The sequence below is a fragment of the Zingiber officinale genome, chromosome 2A, assembly GCF_018446385.1.
Source record: "Zingiber officinale cultivar Zhangliang chromosome 2A, Zo_v1.1, whole genome shotgun sequence".
Classification (NCBI taxonomy): domain Eukaryota; kingdom Viridiplantae; phylum Streptophyta; class Magnoliopsida; order Zingiberales; family Zingiberaceae; genus Zingiber; species Zingiber officinale.
The window spans coordinates 145,949,078-145,955,047 of NC_055988.1; positions in this window are offsets into that span (position 1 = coordinate 145,949,078).

Consider the following 5,970-nt stretch of genomic DNA (forward strand, 5'->3'; position numbering starts at 1 on the left):
CGTTGGGCGACCTGTTCGCTTGGACGAGTTGCGAATCAACCAATACATGTCCCCTCCCGAACGGCAGTGGGTCCCTGCATCTCTCCCGGTCGTGCTAGTAACAGACAAAAGGAGCAGAAGAGGACAAAGGGGGCAGCCGGTGTTATCCTTCTTGAGACATGTGTCGTCGACGAATAGCATGGTTGGCGGCCGGATCGGACAGAGAATCGTACGGTGGAAATTTCTACTGTCATATTAGAGATATGCTCGGACGGTTGAGGTATGGCGTCAGACACACTTTTTTGACACGACCATTACTAGATATGCTTTGAGGAGTATGCACGCCTCAGAAAACGTGCATGCGCCCCATGGGAGCCCTATATAAGGACCCCCAACCTTCAACGGAAATATGCATTTTCATCACTATAGCTAGTCTTCACGCTCGTTATTCTACCTCGATCTCTTCTCGCCGGAGCTGACTTGAGCGTCGGAGGGCCGTCGCCGGGAGCCCCTTCTCGGCTCGGTTTGGTGCTTGCAGGTTCTCGCCGGAGGTTTACGTCACTCAGAGGGTCACACGGAGTCAACGAGAGCGTCACATCCCCAGCGACTATCGACTTAACACTCGGATAGGATCAAATTGGCGCCGTCTGTGGGAACACACGAATCCGAGTCTAGTAGAAGATGGAGGAAGCGGAGACCTCACACCGTGACGCTCTTTCAAGAGGAGCTCGATGCGCTCATCCAGGCACAGGCAAAAATCGTGGATTCAACGGCAAAAGCATTAGCGGCGAATGGCGTAGCAGCGACTTGACGTAGGGAGGTGGCGCATGAGGACCGTGAGCAACTCTCCATATGGGGACAAAACAAAGGCCGACCGGCACTCAGGTGGTACCGGTGCCCGCCGATACCGTTCATAGGGCTTTGTTCTAGACGCCCTCAGAAATTGCACAAGCTCATCAAGACCAAGGATCTTCGTTAGATGAAGCTCCAGCTCGGGATGCAAGGAAGGGGAAAGCTCCCCGAGCTGATTTGTGTTAGCTAGAGCCCTAGAGCCAATCATTTGATGATTGTATTTTGGACTTGTTGTATCATATTCTATATAAATAAAGGCATTTAGCTTTTTGGTTATTATACTTACTTGTATTGGTGTCAAATAAACTAAGTATAATAACGTCCTTGAGTAGAAGGTTCTTACCTATATCAATCGATTGGTTGAATCGATGAGTGAGATGATAGGAACACTTTAATCATTCTAGTTGAGTATTAACATTCAGGGACAATGTTAATGCAATAAGACTAGCATGTAGGTCAACTCGATGACTTGATCTCAAGTCATGGATATAGAGATATCGTGCATAGATATGCATTAGAAAATTATCTTTGAATGACCATGTGAGAAAGTATCATGGATCGTTATATGAGTGTCATATACTTTCTCATGTGGCTATTAGTATGACTACTAGTCCTTAGACCTCAAGTCACCATGGATCCCTACATAAGGAGTTATGTACTGTTTGTCAAGCGTCACCCCAGAATCGAGTGGACTATAAAGGCGATTCTTGGTATGTAACGAATTATGCAGGGATGTGAGTGATGTAGATGATCTATCCCTCCTATATGACAGGAGCGACATCGATATTCTTGATAGAGTGAGACCACGAAGTGCATGGCCATGCCCAAATGAGTCAATATGAGATATTGAGCTCATTTGATTTAGTGAGTCTACTTGGAGTTCAAGATTTAGATTGATCAGAGGATGACACGGTCTATGCCTCACATTGATCAATCTAGATGTCTAGGATAGAAGGACACTTGTCATATATTGTGAGGAGTCACAATTAGTAGTCACAAGGTGATGTTGGATCTCAACATTCTGTAACTTGCAGTAATGATGTATTGCTAGATACCGCTCATTACTTATGCTTCTAAATGAGTTTAGGCATTGCCAACGTACAAGAACCTATTGGGTCACACACAAAGAACAAGTGGGTGGAGATTAGGTTCATATGATGAACTAAGAGGATTAGATTGATGTGATGAATCAAATTGGATTAAGAGTAATCCTAATTGGGCTAATTGAGTTGGACTCAAGTTGATTCATGTGTTCAATGAGTCTAATTTGGATTATGACTCATTGAATCAATTTAATTAAATAAATTAGATTCATTATATTAAATTGACTTGAATTAAATGGTTGGATTAGATCAACCATGAGAGAGATTAAGTCAAGTTTGACTTGACTTGAGAGGAAGAGGAAGAGTCAAGTTTGACTTGACTATTTGCCACATCATTAGTGATTTGGCATTAGGAGGACTAATGATGATGTGCCACATCATCAAAGTGTGCCACCTCATGGGGGTTACAAATCTATTCTCTTTAATGGCCACATTTAATGAGAATGGGGGTTACCTTTTTGGTTTTGAATGAGAATGAATTTTTCATTCACTCACATTCACATCATCTTCTTCCTCAAACTCTCTTCTTGCTCCTTCTCTTCTCTTGGTCGTGGGTTTCAAGCAAGGGAGAAGAAAGGAGAGTGAATCTAATCCAAGAAGAAAGGTTAGTGAAAGTCACATAGAGATTTTAGAGGAGTGTGTTCTCTTCTTTTCCTTTCTTCTTCTTCCAATCCCATCCGAGAGCATCAAGAAGTGCTAGCACACTTGTGGTGTTCTCTTCTCCATCCTTGTGTGTTAGAGAACACATCTTGTTCGTGTGGATACTTCTAGAGAGTTGTCTACTTTGACAACTAGAGATCCGGCATCTCCTTGGACAAGCGGGACTCGCAAAGGGCACGCATCGAAGGTATAAGATTTTCTCCATGTAGATCTAAGTGTTGATCTAGGTAAACTCGTACTCGTAGTTTTTCGAAAATTTTTCTTTGCACGGATCCGTTGGCTAGGGAGTTTCGGTTTCCGCGACGAAAAGCGATTTTGGAAAAACCCAACAATTTGTCGCCCGAGCGGATCAACCGCCAATTCTTTGAAGCAATTTTGTAGGATCCACTACCTAGGCATTATGCTCCTCTGGTGATCGGGGAGTATAATGGATCAACGGACCTAGACAACCACTTGGGCAAGTTCGACAATGTAGCAACTCTTCATCAATACACAGATGAAGTCAAATGCAGGGTCTTCCTCACAACGTTATCGGGCTCGACACAATGCTGGTTCCGGAGGCTACCGGACGGATCTATCAAAAGCTTCAAGGACTTCCGAACGACTTTCCTCCACCACTTCGCTAGCAGCCCACGTTATCAGAAGACAAGTGTCAGCCTGTTTTCTATGAAAGCAAGGGTCAAGAGAGACCCTTCGAGCCTACATTCAACGCTTCAACCAGGCTGCAATGGACATCCCCATGGTCTCCTCTGTTAGGATCCTTCGTACGGAGGCTAGAGAGGGGGGGTGTGAATAGCCGACCCCAAATCGTCGTTTCTTTCTACAAAACGTGTTAGCGCAGCTGAAAATAAAGACAGAAACGAAAGGGAAAGAAGACAAACCTCAAACAAACCGATGTAACGAGGTTCGGAGATAAACTCCTACTCCTCGGCGTGTCCGTAAGGTGGACGAAGCCTATCAATCCGCCGGTGGATGAGTCCCCGGAGAACCGGCTAATAAATGCTCCTTGTGGGTGGAGAAACCTCGCCACAATACTTGTAACAACAAGAAAGGAGTACAAGGAAAGCAAGAAGCAAATACAAACAACAATATAAATGCAACACTTGCTTGCCTTCTCTGTCGACCGGAGGCGATGAAGCAGTAACTTCACAACCCAACTGCAGCAGCTGATCGACGACTGGAAGCTCACGCGAAGCTTCGGAAGCGAGCTCAACAAAGCTCAGAACCTCAGAGCACAGGAGCAGAAGCTTCAATCCAAGGAAGAAGAAGAAGTAACCAATGTAGAAGCTCTCAGCCTCCTTTTATACCTGCGGAGAAAGAAGCACAGAAGAAATCTAGCCGTTGCGATCGGTCTGCAGATCGATCAGTGGATCTGGAACGATCATCGGGTACGGGTCGACTTCTGATCGGTCCGGGACCGATCAGCTGATGTCCCCAGACCGATCAGCCCCTCTTGCGCCTCGCTCCTGTTTGGCTTCGATCGACTCGATGGTCACCGACCGATCGGTTATCACACAAGATGCAATCGATATTCGATCGGTCACCGACCGATCAATATTCATGTATCACCGGATCGATCACGGTCGATCCAGACTCTTTTTCCCAAACCAAGTCCAAACCAACATCCGGTCAATCTTGACATGTTGGTACATTGCGCCTAGCATCCAGTCACTCCCTTGACCTGTTAGGACTCCCCGCTATGTCGATCCTTTGACCCACTTAGATTTTTCTCTCCGTGCCAAGTATCCGGTCAATCCTATGACCTACTTGGACTTACCATCACCAGATGTCCGATCACCCTTGATCCATCCGGATTTTCCCTTGGCTTCACTCACTGTGACTTTCACCCAGCTTCACTCACTAGGTTTTCACCGCTTCACTCACCGGGATTTCCATCCTGGCTTCACTCACCAGACTTTTCCAACTGTCTAGCTTCACTCACAGGACTTTCATAGCACGGCTTCACTCACTGTGACTTTTCTCATCCGGAGAAGAGCGACCGAGCCCTCTCGACCACGTCCCGAGAACGAGCCACCGAGCCCTCTCCGAGCTTCCCATGTGCTGGCTTCCATACTTGGACTTTTCGTGCGCCAAGCTCCTGCTTGGACTTTTCCCATGCCAAGCTCCCTGCTTGGACTTTTCCCGTGCCAAGCTCCCTGTTTGGACTTTTCCGAGTCAGGTCAACTCACCTCGGGTCAACCAGGTCAACCTTGACCACAGGTTGCACCCACAATCTCCCAAGCTTGTATCCTTGTCAAACATCAAGATACAACCATTGTCAAACATAACTCGTCAAACATCAAAACACAACTCGAGTCCAGTCAACTCAAGTCTAGTCAACCAGGTCAACCTTGACCTAAGGTTGCACCAACAATCTCCCCCTTTTTGATGTTTGACAAAACCCATTGACAAAACCCATAATCAAACCCATAGTCAAGTTAGGTTAACTCGATAACCTAACTTAGGTTTTCCAATGTTCTTCCCTGAACATTCTCTAGACATTCTCCATTCTCCTTTCTACTCTCCCCCTTTTTGACACACATCAAAAAGAGTGAATCAAGGTCAAGGGTTTCTTCCTAATGAAAGTCCCATACCTTTCATTGAAACTCTTAATTTCCCCCTTGACACTAGAGTCAACAATTAACTTAGTGATAATCCCATATCACTCATCCTCAAAAATTTCGACGAGTAAAAACTCCCCTAAAGTCAACTCCTCCTTGACTAATAGGTAAAACTCTCCCTAAAGGTCAACTCCCCCTTGACCATTGCACCAACAATGTCTTGGAGAGTTTCAAACCTTTAGAAACCTAAAACACCACTTCCCGAGCTGCAATTTCAGACAAACAGTCGAAATTCAGTAGATTGGCACGCCCTGATCGGATCGGTCACGGTGACCGATCCAGTAAACTCTGGACCGATCAGAATCTCCTCTGATCGGTCCACAATTCTGATTTCTGATTTCTGATTTCTTCTCCCGAAATTCAGAAACCTCTAGAAAATTACAGAAAATTCAAAAAAGTGTGAAATTTTGAGGATACATTCCTCATAACATATACTATCAAGGAAAAATAGTTTTCTATGAAAATAACTTCCATTTTCAAATCTTGATACAAAGTTCAAAAACTTTGAAATAGTTCAAGTTTACCTCAATTTTGTATCAATTTGCTCAATGATGAATGCTATCACTAGAAAAGCTTCATCAAGGTTTTTCAAATCAATTTTGAAATGATTTTAAACCCTTTAATTTGGGACCACAATCTTTGGGCTATATGTACATGACTTGTACATAAGCTTTCCCTATGATCCCCAATTTTGAATTAGGTTCATCTAGGTACAAGAGCTATGCACCTTGATCCTAACTCATCATCCTAATATC